Source organism: Felis catus, chromosome F1 (assembly GCF_018350175.1).
Source record: "Felis catus isolate Fca126 chromosome F1, F.catus_Fca126_mat1.0, whole genome shotgun sequence".
Classification (NCBI taxonomy): Eukaryota; Metazoa; Chordata; class Mammalia; order Carnivora; family Felidae; genus Felis; species Felis catus.
In genome coordinates this window covers 30,121,921-30,140,123 of record NC_058384.1, presented here as the reverse complement: position 1 = coordinate 30,140,123, position 18,203 = coordinate 30,121,921, and the positions used below count along the sequence as shown (strand labels likewise).

The following is an 18,203-nucleotide window of genomic DNA, read 5'->3' as shown; positions in this document are numbered from 1 at the left end:
CAGCAGTTTAACCAGGAGAATCAATGAAGTCGGTACATCCTTATGCTCTTCTGTGCTTTCAATCACAATGATTTTAAATGAAGTGTAGAATGGTGAGGTGCCTGGGGAAAACTTGATTTTCTGCTTATATTTAAAGGAAAAGAATGGTGATAATTTTCTAACAATAACAAAAAATCCTCTTTTTGATCCTTTCAACATCCTGTGAGTTCTTTCTGCATCTTTTTGCAAAAAGTTTAATCCCCAGTGGGCTCCTTGGCAAACTTGTGATGGGTGACTCCTTCCCCACTCTGTCCATTCATGTGATTTGAGGGCCACCAGTCCATTCCAGTCTAGTCTTGTCACTACTAGCACGGGCAACACCTGAGTAGGAAGGTCACTTTCTTGGCAAAAATGCCACATGTTACACTGCAAAGCTGAATAAAAATGTTTTTTTGAATCAGGGGTCTGCCCTGGTTTACGATAGAGCTGGTATAGTTTGTAAAAATAGACACATTAGAGGGATATTTCATAAAAGGAATTATTTGTTTTTTAAAATGTACAACTTGGGGGGTGTGAGGGTGGCTCAGTCGGTTGAGTGTCTGACTTCGGCTCAGGTAATGATCTCACAGTTTGTGGGTTTGAACCCCATGCTGCATCGGGCTTTGTGCTGACAGCTCAGAGGCTGCTTCAGTTTCTGTCTCAGTCTCTCTCTCTTCCCCTCCCCCCTTTCTCTCCCTGTCTCAAAAATAAATAAACATTAAACATTTTTTTAATAAAAAATATACAACTTGGAATTCGCTGCAAGTTCCCTTTGAATAGTAAATACTCCTGCTGCATTTCAGCTGAGATTTAATTTACAGATATCTGATTTCTCTACTCTTTCTGGATCCTATCAGTAGATGTGGAGAGTCATTAAGAGCATGGGCTTTGGCATCAGGCAGACCTGTGTTCAAATCCTGACTAACTGCATTCCTTGCATACCTGTAAGTTGTGCAGATGACTTACTCGGGGGAAGTAAAATGGGAATAATGACACCTACCCCAAATGGTTATTGTAAGGACTAAATGAGATAATGGTTTAAACAGCTTTTCCCGGTATGTAAAGTGTTTAGCTCTGTTCCCAGCATATGCACATAGAATGCTTATAAAAAGCTTAGCTAATCACTCAATAAGTTTAGTTATTATTACCTGCTACCTTATAATAATCATTTATGTGTTTCATTCACTTAAGAAATAGTTATTGAGAGTCTATTCCATGCCAGGCACCGTTGAAACTGCTTGGAATATAGGAGAGAATAAACAATTTCCTGCCTGCCTAGGATTAGCTTTTGTTTTAGGCAGAGAGTGGCAATTAACAAATTAATAAGCAAATGGTATGTCAAATTAATAATAGTGATTCTAAGAATCACTCCTGAGAAAATTAAGCAGGATAAGGTAGGTAAGGCATGCAGTGTGTGTGGGGGGTGCTGGTGGGGGGATGGGGGTTGGGGTTGGGAGTTGTTATTTTTGATACAATGATTAGGGAAGGCCTCACCAATCATGTCATATTGGAGTAGACAGAAAGGAAGTGAGGAAAGAGCCTTAGGGAATAAGAAGCAGCAAATGCAAAGGCCGTGGGCTAGATTTGTGCATGGCAATGTCTGTCTGAGAAGCTGCAGGAAGTTAGCATGGCTAACTCCCCTTCCAAGGGGAGGATACTGGGGGGTGAGATCAGAGGGGACCCCTAAGTCAGCTCAGGGGGGCCTTGTAGGACCCGGTGTGCACTGGGGAGTTTATCCTGCGGGAGATGGAGCCATTGGCAAGTTTTGAGCTTTTGAGAGGAGTGATAAGATCTGATTGTTTCCAGAGCACCAATCTGGTGACGCTGTTGAGAATATATTATATTGCGATGTGAGTAACGATACGTATACATTTAAATAATGGGCATAACTCTGTGAAGAAAGCGTTCTGTGACTGATTTCTTGTCTTCTCTCTCTAGCCCTAGTCTTCCCCATCCTATTGTGCACTCTTCTTTTGTATTTGCCCAATTCCCAGGGCAGCTAAATATCCTTCATGTTAAGGGTAGTGTCTTAACTTGGGACACCATGACAAAATACCACAGACTGAGTGGCTTAAATGACAGACATTTATTTCTCACATTTCTAGAGGCTGGCAGTCCAAGTTCAAGGTGTTGGCAAGGTAGGTTTTATTCTGAGGCCTCTTTATTGGTTTGTAGACTGACCTCCATCTTCACTGTGTGCTCACATGGTGGAGAGAGATGCTGTGTCTTCTAATAAGGACACGAATCCTGTCATATCATGACCCTGCCCTTATGGCTACATTTAACCTTAATTGCCTTCATGATGACTCTTCCTCCAAATACAGTCACATGGGGGGGGTTGGGGCTTCAAAATATGAATTTGGGGTGACACAAACATTTAGTCGGTTAACAGGAAAGAAGTGGCCTATAAGAGTTTAGTTCTTTTTTTTAATCAAAGCTAGTTAACATATAGTGTAATAATGATTTCAGGAGTAGGATTTAGCGATTCATTTCTTACCTATGACACCCAGTGCTCATCCCAACAAGTGCCCTCCTTAATGCTCGTCACCCATCTGGCCCTTCCTCCCACCCAACACCTCACCAGAATCCTTCAGTTTGTTCTCTGTATTTAAGAGTCTCTTCTGGTTTGTCTCCCTCTCTGTTTTTATATTATTTTTGCTTCCCTTCCCTTATGTTCATCTGTTTTGCATCTTAAATTCCACTTATGAGTGAAATTATATATTTGTCTTTCTCTGACTGACTTATTTCACTTAGCATAATACACTCTAGTTCCATCCATGTTGTCGCAAATGGCAAGATTTCATTCTTTCTGATCGCCAAGTGATATTCCATTGTGTATACACACACACACACACACACACACACACACACATATATATATATATGTATATATACACACACACACACCACATCTTCTTTATCCATTCGTCAGTTGATGGACATTTGGACTCTTCCCATACTTGGAAGTATGGAAGTACTCTTCCCATACTTGGCTATTGTCAATAGCACTGCTATGAACGTTGGGATGCATGTGCCCCCTTTGAATCAGCATTTTTGTATCCTTTGGATAAATACCTAGCAGTGGAATTGCTGGGCAGTAGAGTATTTCTATTTTTAATTTTTTGAGGAATCTCCATGCTGTTTTCCAGAATGGCTGAACCAGGTTGCCTTCCCACCAGCAGTGCAGAAGGGTTCCCCTTTCTCTGCATCTTCACCAACATCTGTTGTTTCCTGAGTTGTTAATTTTAGCCATTCTGACAGGTGTGGTTTTGATTTGTATTTCCCTGATGATGAGTGATGTTGAGTATCTTTTCATGTGTCTGTTAGTCATCTGGATGTGGATGTCTTCTTTGGAAAAGTGTTTATTCATGTCTTTCCTATTTCTTCACTGGATTATTTGTTTTTGGGTGCTGAGTTTGATAAGTTCTTTATAGATTTTGGATACTAACCCTTTATCTGATATGCCATTTACAAATATCTTCTCCCATTCTGTCTGTTGCCTTTTAGTTTTGCTGATTGTTTCCTTCACTGTGTGTATGCTTTTTATCTTGATGAGGTTTCAATAGTTCCCTTTTGCTTTTGTTTCCTTTGCCTCTGGAGACATGTCAAGTAAGAAGTTGCTGCAGCCAATGTCAAAGAGGTTGTTGCCTGTTTTCTCCTCTAGGATTTTGATGGTTTCCTGTCTCACATTTATGTCTTTTATCCATTTTAAGTTTTTTTGTTTGTTTGTTTTTATGTTGTAAGAAAGTCGTCCAGGTTCATTCTTCTGCATGTTGCTGTCCAGTTTTCCCAGCACCACTTGCTGAAGAGACTGTCTTTATTCCATTGGATATTCTTTCCTGCTTTGTCAAAGATTAGTTGGCCATACGTTTGTGGGGCCACTTCTGGGTTTTCTATTCTGTTCCATTGTGCCACTATTATACTGTCTTGATGATCACAGCTTTGTAATACATCTTGAAATCCAGAATTGTGATGCCTCCAGCTTTGGTTTTCTTTTTCAGCATTACCTTGGCTATTCAGGGTCTTTTCTCATTCCATGCAAATTTTAGAATTGTTTGTTCTAGCTCTGTGAAAAATGCTGGTGTTATTTTGATTGGGATTGTAAGAGTTCAGTTCTTTTTAACCAGAATGGAGAGTACGCTCATTTAGCTAATATCAAAATCCGCCACTCCTCTCTTAGGAGAAACCTAGCAATCACTGTCATTGGTCCTACTAAGGCATAACCTAGCAGAGTTGCCCTAAATATGATAACATCTACCAGGGGATTGACAGCTGGGGAGACCAGGATCACATTCCAAAGGCCTCTATAGGGATGGTTTTATCAGATTATATGTTTTCCCCTTGTTTGTTTGTTTGTTTATGTGTAATTAACATGCCAGATTGCACTGAGGAGTTTTAGAAGGAGACCATCACGGGCATCTCCTCAGCAGGCATTCTGCACGTTGTAACCTGTACAGGAGTTCCTGCCTGAGGAGGGCTGAGCGGGGGCTGAAGTCCAGCCGGGCTCTTGTTGCCATGCCCGCACCCTTATGGACCATGTTGGCCTGAAGGGTGCTATTATCTAATTCAGCTGCAGTTTTCTGACTACCAGAGTGTGATGGGACAGTGAGCAGCATCTTCTCTGTCCTCAAAAGAAATTTCTTTCCAACGTGAGTATCAGAAATAGCCATTGCTTCCCTTGGGCTGATGGTTTGTTTCACATCATGGATATTTACAGCTGTGTCTTCCTCTTCCCATGGACTATGAGAAAACTTAGAATGAGGTTGGAGCCTTCCTGGCAGCAAGTTGATTTCACGGTGGGCATTCTGGATGCTACTGGCCCTTCCCACACAGGATTCCTGGCCTCTTTGAGTGCTGTGGATGGGGCTGGGACACCCTTATAAATTTATTAATTTGAGAACATGTGTTATGCACCGCTTGGACTGGGTCATAATTGAGTTTTGGTCTGCTTAGGTTAGGGCAATATTATGACAAGTTTGCATTCATTCACAGGTATTTACTGAGTGATCACTGTGCTGGTCACAAAATAGGGGTGAAGAAGACAGGCTGGGGATTTATCCTCAGGAGCCTGTACGCTAATCAGGGAGGAGGCGGGTAAACACGTGACCAAGCTGATTAAAGTTTGGGACAGTGCCCTACAGGAAGCAAGCAGGGGCTCTCATGGAGGGTTACTGTGTGTGTGGTGGGGAGTAGGAGGTAGGAGGGGACGGATTAGGAGAGCTTCTAAAGAGCACAAATTTAAATGTTATATGCTAAGTTCTGAGCTTGGTGCCCGACCCACGGTAAGCTCTCAATTTGCAAAAAGTGTTATTGTTATTATCAACTGTCACCTGTCCCTCATTACATGCAGCTCAACACACGGAGGCCAGAGGCACACGTTGCCGAGTTCAAAGGGAGGCCGAAGCTTTGCAGATGTGCCGGCCACGGACAGTTGGGAGCTTCAGTTCATGATAACCGGATGTGTCTTTCTCCTCCTTCCCTCTTGAAAGGCAGGCCTTCCTTGTTGGTTGGTACTAAGGGACGGCCGTACATCCCAGTTTGGGTTTGTTTGTCATTTGAGCCCTTTCTCCAAGCCATCATCCCCAAGCACTGATCTGTGGCACTGCCCCACATCTTTAAGGCTGTGTTTTCCTGACCACACATTTCAATGCATACCCACTCAGAACCAAATGCAAACAATTTTGAATTCGTATGGGAGCAGTGAATAGCAAAAGGCCCTTCCTTGCAGAGTTAATAATATTCCGTGTGCAGGAGAGTTGTCAGATGGATTACAATATATCCCTTCTAACGTCATGTTTTCTATCACTCTCTGAGCTTCTGAACAGTCGGCCTCTCTAGTGGAAGAGGGAAGGATTAGGGCCTGAGGCTGGGAGTCTGGGTGAGTCTAACAAGTTGACTTCATGTTCCTAGGAATGATGCAAGGCCGCTTACGGCGTACGAGCTAATCTTGCTCAAGTACTCAGAGAAGCAGAGGGTATCCATCTTGCCCACAACTCAGTGCCTTCCCTTGGTTACCTAAGGGAGCCCACTTACGACTCTATTACCCGGTAAATTAGGAGAGCGGTTCAGTCAGGTATATTTATCATGAAGAGAACTGAAGATAATTAATACACTGCATTGAATGCAAATTGCACCCACAGTACTTATCTCATTTCCAATTAGCACAAATGTTACAGCACTGCAGGCTTGTTATGGCTTTACCATGGGCTGGGTAATTAATTTCTGTGAGCCACATATCAGGCACCTGGTAATGCCGTTTATTAATAAATGTCACCCCAGGTATCGGTTTGTTAGAAGAGGTAAATAAATGGAATGCGCAGTTGTCTGCCCTGTGCAAATCTATTTTTACACCTCGCTGAATCTTTTCACTTGTTTGTTTATTGACTTGAGTGACTCCTGAGATTACAATGGCAAATAGAAGAAGATTCCCACCTGTCATGTGGCCTCAAAGAGGGGATTCCCTTTTCTCCCCCCTCGGGGATAGTCAGGTCGGTGAGTGGAGTTAGTCACGGGCCAGTTTGTGTTGCTTCAGAAAACGTTTTCCCAGATGAGACCCCTGGGGAGAATCAGAAAGCAGCGACTCCTCCCGGCATCCCTGTCCCACCTGACAAGACTCTCTCACTTGACTCCTCCCCATCTGTGAATCTTGGAGGAGAGGAGATCTTCCAGACCTCCTTATTGGTGCCGCCTTCCTGTCTCATCCTGGCCCCCTTTCCCTGCTCTGCTTCTCATTTGCACTCTTACTTACTAAAAAGGGTTCTGGTCGCCAACTCCAGTGTGTGCGTGGGGGCTGTTTCCCCACCCTGCCGAGCAGTCCTTGGACACCAGCGTGGCGTCCTACAAATAAACGCAATTCTGGCACAATCTACAAGGAGACAGCGTTGGATTCCACCGGCTAAGGGCTCAGTCCCGCAAGACTTTAGATGCCAGGTGCAAGCCCAGCTTCTCACTTGTGCTTCTGACCGACCCACCGTAAATCAGAGGCTCCCATGACCTCCTTCCCCTCTGGACTTGATTAATTCGCCAGAGTGGCTCACGGAACTCAGGGAGATATGCGCTTACATTTATCAGTTTATTATAAAGGGATATGACAAAGGACACAAAGTAACATCCGGATGGAAGACATGCATGGGGCAACGTATTTGGGAAGAGTGTAGAACTTCCATGCCGTCCTGGCATCCCACTCTCCCCAGATCACCAATCACGTGTTCACCAACCTGGGAGCTCTCCAAACCCTGTCCCTTTGAGTTTTTTTTTTTTTTAAATATGGATTCTTTTTTTAAAAAGTCAATTTTATTATTTATTTTGAGAGGGAGCAAGCAGGGGAGGGGCAGAGAGAGGGAGAGAGAAAGGATCCCAAGAGGCTCTGCATTGTCAGTACAGGTCCTGATGCAGGACTGGAACCCATGAACTGTGAGATCATGACCTGAGCTGAAATCAAGAGTCAGGTGCTTAACCGACTGAGCCACGCAGGCGCCCATGTCCCTTTGAGATTTTATGGAAGCTTCATTACATAGGCATGGTTGATTAAATCACTGGCCTTTGGTGATTGATTCAACCCCCAGCCCCTTCTCCTCCCTGGAGGTTGGGGATAGGACTGAAATTTCCAACCCTCTGGTCATGTGGCTGGGTCTCCTGCAAACCAGCCCCCATCCTTAGGTACTTTCTAAATGTCACCTCACTAACGTAACAAGACACATGTTTATCTTCTGTCTTAGGAAAGGCTCAGTGCTAGAAATGGGGCCAAAGACCAAATATATATTTCTTATTATAAGTCACAATACTAGAGCTAATTAACCTGTGACATTGGGGACTCTATCATAAGGAGATGGGTAGGACTTGAAGGCCTTCGATAAAGCTGGGTTATTGAGCAGAAGTCCTGTATTTCTATGAATTTTTCCATATTTCTGACTTGTATCATCTCCCTCCATATTGGCAGGTGATATTAGATTTTTTTTTTTTTGTAAAAAAAAAAAAAACACTAATTAGCAGATTCTGACTGCATACTTACTATGGGTCAGGAACTTTCAGAGGTGGAGGGCTATGGGCTCAAATTCCATTTTATCAAAGTTTTTGTGGTGATGTCAGTTTTGCTGAGTAAACAGTTTCCTGTTTTTGCCCTGAGCCACTGGGCACTGTAATCAGAAATCAGCAATTTCCACCCTACATTATGAATTTTGTCCCTTGAGGAATTTGTCCCTTGAGGGCCCTGCTGGGAAGAGCCTCTGCGATCTGAGTTCATGCGATCTGAGTGAAGTGCTTGCCTCAGTGCCTGGTACCCAGTAACTTGGCTGTGACTAGTATGATTGTTTTATCAGCACTGGTGACATTGTCTCATAGGTTCCTACAGGGAGCGATCATCTGTTTAGCAGATATTTATTGAGCACCTACTATGTGCCAGGCACGGTTTTGGCACTGCAGATGAAACAGACAAAATTCCTGGTCCTAGTGAAGACAGGACATGTTCTACCGGAGACAGGAAATAAACAAGCTGATCAGTAGAATATATAGTGTGCTAGATAGTTTGAGTGCTATAGAGAATACCAGGTAGGGAGAGGAGACTGAAAGTGGAAGGGGGTTTCAGTTTGGAGGTGTCAGCTTTAAACAGAGCCCTCAGGAAGGCCTCTCTGAGAAAGTGCTCTTTGAGCAGAGAGAGATACGAAGGAGGTCAGAGTTAGCTCCTAGATGCCTGGGGAAGGAGCCTTCTAGACAGAGGGCATAGCAAATACAAAGGCCCTGAGACAGGAGGGAGCCAAGAACCCCAAGGAGGCCAGCAAGTCCAGAGTGAAGTGAGTGGGAGGAGCTGGAAAAGAGGAAGTCTCAGAAGTTATAACTGCTGGTTGGGTAGGGCCTTGTGGGAGGTTCTGGGAACTTTGTAGTTTACTGTGACATAGGGTATGGTAGAAAGATATTGAGCAGAGGGAGATGAGATCTGATTTGGATTTTAAGAGGCTCTCTCTGGCTCTCATGTTCAGAAATAGACCATAGAAGGACAAGGGCAGAAGCAGGGAGACCAGTAAGGAGATGTATTAGTTTCTTATTGCTGCTGTAACAAATTACCACAAATTTAGTGGCTTAGAACAACACAAATTTATTATTTTACTGGTCAGGAGGCCAGAGTCCTAACATCAAGGTGTAAGCAAGACTGTGTTCCTTCTGGAGGTTGTACAGCAAAGTCCATTTCCTTGACTTTTGCAGCTGCTAAAGACTGCCTGCACTTCTGGACTCTTGGCTTCTTTCCCTGTCTTGAAACCAGCAGGATAGCATTGTCATCTCTCTTTCTCTGACATCTGTTTTCATTGCCCCATTTCCTTCTTTGACTCCAACCCTCCTCTTTCCCATATAAGGACCCATGTGATTAAGTTGGCCTCATCTGTATAATCCAGGATTATCTCTCTGTCTCAAGATCCTTAAATTGATCACATTTGTAATGTCCTTTTTGCCATGTAAGGTCTTCACAATTTGGGGGGATTAGGGTGTGTTCATCTTCAGAAGGCCATTATTCTGACTACTGTAGGGGTTAGTGCTTTTGTGTAGGGGAAGGATGAAGGTGGTTTGGGCAAAGGTAGTGAGAAGCAGTTGGATCCTGGCTATATATATCAAGCTGCCTCATATCTTGGGCCAGTTTCAGCATGGAAGCTTCCAGAATTCTGTGGGTCTGTGGCATAGGTATCCCCTTTTTCATTGTCATTTCAGTTGACTTGGGCCTATTTCTCATCCCCCTGAAACTAAGGAACCATAGACAGTTGTGGTGGGAAGGAACTTCAGAAGCTATCAAATCTCCTATTATACCTTTATAAATTCTTGCTTTGTCCTGGGCCCATTGATAACTTCTTGAGTGGTTTTTACCAACTATATATTCTTTTATTGATTCATTCAGCATTTCCTAGGCATCTGTTGAGGGTGCTGGTCTGTGCTATGTAAAAGTAGAAATAGAAAATGTAAGAGTCATGATCCTTATCTCTGGGAGATAGGGACCTATTTGCAATCTCTTTGGAAAGAAATCAGAGAACAATTTTAGAGCCAAATGTGAATGAGAAATGAAAAATGCAAGATTCATGCATCAATACCAAGGGAGTGAAGAATGTGGAGAGGCTTCTTGGAAGAAGTAACAACAGGTCATGGATTTTTAGTTTTCAATGGGGACCCTGTCAAGAGAATTGCCAGCTTTTAATTTTGCTAAGAATGAATATTAGAAAAATTCTTACCATCCCTATTGCTATCATTTTATAATAGGTAGGACATTTAAGCATCCAAGATATAAAAAGGACGTGATCTCAGAATAAAGGGGGAATCTCTTGCATAAAACATTTTTAGCTTTATAAAACCTCAATGCTTTATTTTTCTCATTTCATGAGAGTCATTGTGGATTGGCACACCTCAGCCTAGAGACAGAAGATTGTTTGGGTTGTTTATAGTTTGGATTTCTGACTTCATTGAACGTGACTCTCTCCTTGTATTTCTTTGGGCTCTGACTTCAGATGGCTGGTGATCAGATGACCAGGACCTGGTGTCTTGCTTGTGGATATTCTTTATTTTTTTAATATTTATTTATTTTGAGAGAGAAATAAGGAGGGGCTGAGAGAGAGAGAGAGAGAGAGAGAGAGAGAGAGAGAGAGAATCCCAAGCAGGCCCCACACTGTCAGCACAGAGCCTGACGGGGGCTCAATCCCACAAACCACAAGATCATGACCTGAGCTGAGATCAAGAATCAGACGTTTAACTGACTGAGCCACCCAAGTGCCCATTGTAGCTACTCTTGAACCTTGTCCTGCTACTGGCTCCTTTACCAGAGGGAATTTGGGGAGGCCAAGGAGGGAAGAGAAATGAAGACCAGTTTGCACTGGGGCATCTGTGGCCATCTTGTGGTGAGCAAGTGGTTGGCCCAAGTGATAGTCTAATTCGACATGGAGATTTTGCGATATTCTGTGGGGTTCAGTCGTCGTGATTTTGTTAGTTTCCCATGGCTTTTACAACAAATGACCGCAAACTAGGTGGCTTAAACAACAGAAGCTTATTCTCTTATAGTTCTGGAGGCTGAAGCCTGAAATCAAGGTGTCAGCAGGGCCATGCTCCCTCTGAAGGCTCTAGGGAGAAAGGCTTCCTCACCCTTCTTAGCTCCTGCGGTCGGCCAACAATTCTTGGTATTCCTTGGTTCACAACTGCCATCACCACAGTTTCTGCCTCTGTCCTCCCACAGCGTTCTCTCTGTGTATCTACCCGTCTGTATGTTTGTCTCTTATAAGAACATCAGTCACTGGCATTAGGGCCCCTCTAAGCAAGCAACCCCCCATCTTAACTAATTATATCTGCAAAGGCTGTATTTTCAAATGATATCACATTCTGAGGTTCTGGTGGATTTGAATTTTGAGGAGACACCATTTTGGGCTGAAGGGTGTTCCTTCAAAATTCATATATTGAAGACAAGCCCCAGTACCTTAGAATATGACTGTCTTTGGAGATGGGGCCTTAAAGCACGAACTAGGGAAAAATGAAACATTGGAGTGGGCCCTGATCCAATCTGACTGGTGTTCTTATGGAGGTTAGGACATGCAGAGACAACCAGGGATGCCCACACGTGAGGAAAGACCACGTGAGGACACATGAAAGAGGCGGCCATCTTCAAGCTGAGAAGAGAGGCCTCTGGAGAAACCAAACCTGCCAGCACCTTGGTCTTGGACTTTCAGTCCCCAAAATGGTGAGAAAATAAGTTTCTGTTTTTTAGCGCACTTAGTCTGTAATGTTTTGTTATGGCAGCCTGGGCAGACTAATACAGACACCATTCCATCAGTCCCATGCCTGATAGCCTTTATTTTTAGCTTAGGCAACCCAGTGTATGATAGAGGGATTCCAAAGTGGATCTCCAGAGGTCTGTGCTTTTTGTTACCATTTGCTCCATATCTGTTCCTACGTATGGGATAGATGTGCCGTGCTTACAGGGTTGGCTGGCACGGGAGGGGAGGGAATGGGTGCTTTGACACCAGATGCTGTGAGATGGCAGCACTCACAGAGACATCCGGAGGCCATTGTCACTGGGCAGATTCTGCTTAGGTAAATTATGGATTTGCCACGTTGAGTGTTCTCTTTAGTCCCAGGTTCAGCAGCCATGTGTACGTATTAGGGCCTGTGAGAGAGGGCTGGGGCGGGGGTCCTAACAGCACTGGTTTCCCTGCTCCCAGCCTCATTATGGCTCCCAAGGAACTCTGTCTGACCCAGGCCAGCCCTGCCCCCTTTCTGCACCCAGTAAACATTGCCGGTTTGCTTTCTCATGAATATGGATTTCCATCATCCCTCACTGTAGGGATAGATGTTGGGGGCAGAGCTGTTGATTACATTTTCAGCCAATCATGCCCATTAGCAGCGAAGAGCAATGGGCATTATGCCTCTTCAGTGAGGAGCCATTTGCATTTGGTTGGGCCCTGCTTTCTTTCTGAGCATCCATGGACCCTCAGCGCACTCAATTACTCCTGCATCCGGCTCTTCCTCTGTGATGCTCTTTTGCTTTCTAAGTGTCTTGATTGGATTCGCCAAATAGCTTGGTGCTAACTACAGCTGTTTAGCATATCCCTGGGTGGAGGGTGATAAGGACATCAGGGCTTGGGGTGGCTGAAACCAGCAGGAAGCTAATATCTTTTCCTTTCTCTTTCTGCCCACACCTCTCCCCACCACCCCTACTGAAAGAATCCCCAGTCATGTGGAGGGAGTAGCCCCAGCAGGCCTGGAGGTACATGCTGGTACATTTTGCATCTTTGTCTGTGGGGGAGCTAGAGGCCTTCATCCCAGAATTCCTTGTCCAGTTCCTGATTCTCCCCCTTGCTCCTGGGAATGTTGGTTTCCTGGCTGCTTTGGGGCTGGAGGAATCTCTGGGGTCTGGCCCAGTTAGATGCCAAGTATCCTGCACCACTTGGACTTCCGAGAAAGAGGCGGGGGGTACTTGGGCCTAAGCAGAGCCCATCGGGAAAGCAGTCTCCCCTTCTTTTGCAGACACTCCAGCGGAATCATCGGGCCATATGGGAAAAACGGAGGCTTGACCTGGGAGGCGGGCGTTTTCACGTCCTGTTCACAAATCCTGGTGATCAATAATGTGGGAAGACAATGGGAATGCCAGAGGGTCTCTTTCTGTCTCTCGCAGGATCATGTTATTTTTAACCCCCTTCTGCTGCCTGTGGTCCTCTGGAAAGCCCGTCTCCAGAGTCACAAACGTTTGTTTGCTCTTCTTAAGGTTGAAGCCATTTTCCCCCCTGCTCTGGGCATCGCCTGTGCGCACCCCCCTACCCGCCCCCCCCCCCCGAGTTCTGCTGTGTTACTGGGGATGCCGTTTTGTTTTCTTTCCCTCCTTTGTTTTTGCCTCTTCAAGAAAATGAAAGTGAGCACCTGAGAGAGAGAGAGAGAGAGAGAGAGAGAGAGAGAGAGAGAGAGGAAGGCAGAGGGGGAAGACTGCGAGCACCAAATGATCTGAGAATGATAAAGGAAGGTTACCTGTGTGTTTGTCAACAAGACGAAATAAATAAGAGCAAAAAAAAAAAAAAAAGGACAGCAGTCAAAGGCAATCAAATATGTATTTAATTAAAGCAAACATAAAAATAAAAGTTACATGTTGAATCAATAAACTGCACTTTTTTCTACATGCATTTTGAACAAGACAGATCAGAATCTTGCATGATGAAGACATAATGTGTCATAATAATTAGGAACACAGACAAAAGAACAGCTAATCAGCATGCAAATGTATGCAGTTCTGGTGATTCAGATGAGGCAGATTTCTACCTCTTTTTTGCTTGATTCATCTTCATTGCTAATCATCTGAAGGCTGCCAAATGTTCACTGACACTAATGTATTATAGGTCAAGAGAGGCAGGTCTTCACCTATTACCCCCCCAAACAATATGCTTCCCTTCCCTGTTTCCTCTTCAGGATTTTCAGCAATCACTGCCAGATGCAATCAGACTCCTTGAATAGGAGCAACTGAGGCTTGTTTGTGGCTCGGATTCATTAGAATCAGGAGGCTGAAGAAAGGAATAAATTACTTAATTGCACAAAAAAGTTGCAGCCAAAGTGACGGAGAGAGAGACTGATTGTGTAGATGCGCATTAGGCCACTCTTGGAATGGGGCGTCTTAGAATAGCTGGTAGTTTGGCCTCACAGATTCAGACAGATTTGGGTGTCCTCCAAAACAGATGGCTCCACATACCATCTATTCTTCTCTTTGTCAGGTTTTACCATTTATTTGATCTTGGCCCCTCTCTGATGCTGGTTGTATTAGTTGTAACACAAATATGCATTCAGATCATATCCATTTAGTCTGGCCTCTCTCAACTTCTGTTCTTCATCTTTCTCTTTCTTTTTTCTTTTCTTTTCTTTTCTTTTCTTTCCTTTTCTTTCTTTCTTTCTTTTTTTTTTTCCTTAGGAGATGGTCAAGTAGAATAAAACCCTTGCTGTCCACCTCCTGAATGCTCCTTCCCATGAAATGCAGGGCATGGGTGGGAAGTTTGCACGAGCCTGTGGTGCAGGGACGTGAGTCCAGCCTGAACAGAGGAGGAGGGAAGAGTTGCTTCAATGGGGCAAAGAGAGAAAAAAAAAATAAATAAGTCAGTGTGTTTTCAAACCACCGGGATATCTTTCTGGCCTCGGACTAACAATCTGTTTAAAGAAAAAAAAAAAAAAAACCACACACACTATGAACCAGGGCTGTTCACATAGAACCAAGGAAGAGGAAACAAAACCATGCTGAAGAGCCTTGCAAATGCTTCCTCCCTTTCCTCGGACACTCTGGCATGTGTCTCCAGCCACGGTGCCTCTGCCTCAGGCATTCTACTCAGGTTTTTGGTCATGTGCCCGACTTGCGGGTGGTCTTAAGGTCTTGAAGAAGTCACTTCACTTTCTCTCTGAGGTCCCTGCATTGCTCGTAGTTGTCCCTCTCCGTGTGTCTATGTGTGTGTATGTGGGAGTGGGCCTGTGGTTGGGGGGGGGCGGTTGTTTGGAGGAACGGGTTGATAGAAGACAAGAGGCCCTGGCAGGGAAGAGATTGGGAGAGAAAGAATTATGATAGATTTTTATTTGGGGGGGGGGGGAAGCATGAGAGAGAGAGAGAGAGGGGACTGTTCTGGTATTGTTGAAAAAGTAATGGGTTCACTTGGTTTATCCAGCTGTGTTCTGTCGCTTCTTCTCTCAACCTCCCTTTGCTCTGGCCAATCAGTGTTCCCTCGCCTGACAGTCTGTTTCGCCAGATCTTTCCGAGCCTGGGTTGCCCCATCATTCAGGTCTCAGCGTCCATCCCACATCCTCAAAGGGGCCAGCTCTGCCCTCCTAAGGTCAGTTAGTGGTCACCCATCCACTGCCATCTCTACCTTGTTACCATGTTTTTATGTCCTTTGTAGCTTTTAGTACTATCTGAAGTTTATTGTTATAAACACTATTTACTTATTTATTTAATTTTATTTACATGTATACTCTCCGTTGTCCTATTAGAGGATAGGTTTTGTTTGCATTTTAGTCTCCTATCCTCAATGTCTGTACCCAGGTCTGGCCTTCAGCAGACATGCAATACCTATGTGTTGTTTAAAACAACTATTTCTGGAAACAAACGTCGCCTAGAGATCAAGTCACATTAACCGTCAACTCCAAGAGGTTCCCCAAGTTATTTACGGAGTCGTGATACTGTGGCAAATTTTGCTAGAGGCCAAAATGTGGGCCACTGGTCTCCTTTGGTTATAAAGATATTTTTCCCCTTTCTGCTTAATTGATGGGTAAGCCAGGTAGTGGCTTCTTGGAACGAAAAGACATTTCTTCTTTTGAGTTCACGGTTCATGTTGTGTCCGCTTACTATGAGCTGGGAGTGCGCCATCTTTGTGGTTCTGTGCCAGCCTCTGTGTGGGAGCATGAAGGCTGGAGGTCTGGGTGATGTGAGGAAAGTGGGGAGGAGGAAGAGGAGAGCAGAGAAGGGGAGATGAGAAAATAAGGACGTTCTAGACAAAGGAGGGTCAGAAGGCTCCTCCTCGGGTTGACACTGCAGACGTTAGACTCTGGAAATTCGAGACACTGCAAAGAACCCTCACAATAGCTGAAATGCTGAGTGGAGTGCCGGGTTCATCTCTATTAATTACATGGGCTAACCGCTTTCTTTTCCAGGAGCTGAATAAGCCGAGAGGGTCATGGGGAAAGGAGTTTCCTCCTCTGGTTGGATCGTGCCCTTTAAAAATTCTTATGTAGACCAAGGTTCCAGTTACTAAGAGTTGCATCTCCCACCGCTGAGCCCTATTCAAGGCTGGGTGTGAGTTGTAGCAGGGAAGTGAAGGAGAAGTCCTTGTCTGCTGGTTTAGAGTATCACGTGGGCCATTAAAAAAAAAATAAAACGAAACAAGTTCTTCTTTTTCTAGAACTTGCCATGACTGATATAAATGGAAATTAAATTCATCTTGGGGCTTGTTTTTCTTTCTCTGTCTTACAGTTGGAATGATTCCTTTCTCCCAGGAAGCTCAGCGAGACATTTCCCAACGGCCTTGATCTCATTTCCAACTTCAGGGGACCCATGGGGTCACAGATTTACGGGGAGAGGAGCGGGGGGCAGGTCCTGAGTGAGCAGCTCAGCTCCGGGCATTTTAATTCCACATGGAGTTGGCAGAGAGAAGGCCAGAGCAGGCCCCAGACCATCTAATCCCTTATCGCGAGGACCCCAGCTCCATGCCAAGAACTCGACTTTTGGAGAATGGCAGTCTCCTTGGGGGAGGCTCTCATCTCTGCAGGAAGCCAGCAGGCAGAATGGACACCACCAGATAGAGCCTTCTGTAGCCAGTCCAGAGGCATCTGATTATTCAGTGGATGATTTTTTTCTGGTCCAAATAAGCCTCATATCCCTTCATCAGAACAAAGCTGGGCTTTCCCACTCTCCGGCTGGCGGAGATAGCTGTCTTAGGCTCCTTGGAAAAAGCTCCATGGTTACCTTTCTTTCCCCTTTCCTTAGATCTTTTTGTTTGTTTGTTTGTTTTCTTTCTCATAAAGTAAGAAAGACATTCTTCTGTGCCTTGGCAGACAGCTGTCTGAGGTCCTTCCTCTACTGGGGTCTCACCGTTGGAACCCCCCCACCAGCCCCTCCCAGTCAAACAGGCCACAAAAGCTCCTCCTGCCTTGCCTTTCACACCGTGTCTGAGGGAAGGAGCCGATCTCTGCGCCAGCAAGTGAAACCTTGGCACCCTCTCAAAGAAACCTGAAGTGAGAAGGGTTCAAGAGGGAGGTCGCTTTGTGCCGAAAACCTCCCGCCGCCGACTCCCCACCAGCTTGTCCGAGGGCCTCCTGTGGGGGCCCCGGAGAGGTGGGAACTTGGTGGAGATTGTGTCCGCCCTGGCTCCTTTCACCATTGCTTTAACTTTAAAGAACCTGAAGGAAAAGATTCCCATGGGATAAAGGAGAAACCCAAGCCCACTCCCCTCCCGTCCGTGCCTGCTCTGGATTGGAGATTTCAGTCTCAAAATGCCTCACTTCCCCTAACCACCAAGTTAGTTCACTGACCCTCTACCTGGAAATGCCATAACCGAATGGCCTCTCTGTTCATGTCTCAGGTTAATGTTTCTTTAGCACAAATACACATTTATTGTCAGACACCGGGGAATCAGATAATTAAATCACCATCCTGTTGGAGTCCAGGAGGCAAGAGAGACATGTAAAAGATTAACTTTCAGTCCAGGGTGATGGGTAGCTGGATGTCTCTGGCTTAGCCTGGAAGTTCCCAGGCAGAAGCTCTTGCTGCATTGGACCTGCTCCATGTGCTATTGGGGTTATTAAAGGCTCTTGATCCTGGTGACCCACGGCCCCACGTTTCTCAGACTCAGGGGTAGGGAAATTGGCAATTAAACCCCAGTTGGTGTGACTACTAGAAGAACAGAGAACCACCCCGAACCTCTTCTCATTTCACTCGTGCAGGGTGGTGACCAGTTCTGAAGGCAGAGGAGGAAACTTCCATGATGTCATGGGAACAGGTGCTACTATCCACTATTGCCCCTTTTCTTGAAAAAGGTGAATAGTGAAGGCTCCATGGTTTAAATGTCTAACTCTTGAGTTTTAATGTTTTCTTTCTCCCCTGGGAGGAGAACTTTTCATGGCATCAGCAGCTACGTTCAGAATTAATTGCCAAAGAGAGAGGAGATCACATCTCTGTTGAGCAGCCATTCACAAGCCAGGGAAACTACAGG

General features: G+C 45.0%; 1 protein-coding gene and 1 long non-coding RNA gene across 3 annotated transcripts in view; both read left to right on the top strand.

Moving 5' to 3' along the window:
* RPS6KC1 (ribosomal protein S6 kinase C1) overlaps positions 1 to 18,203 on the top strand; it is a 347,664-nt gene that overhangs the window by 234,756 nt on the left and 94,705 nt on the right. The gene's annotated exons all lie outside the window — the stretch shown is intronic.
* LOC123382817 lies at positions 7,494 to 13,549 on the top strand. Its single transcript, XR_006591828.1, has 2 exons — positions 7,494 to 11,716; positions 13,003 to 13,549. It is a non-coding gene; the product is annotated as an uncharacterized LOC123382817 (long non-coding RNA).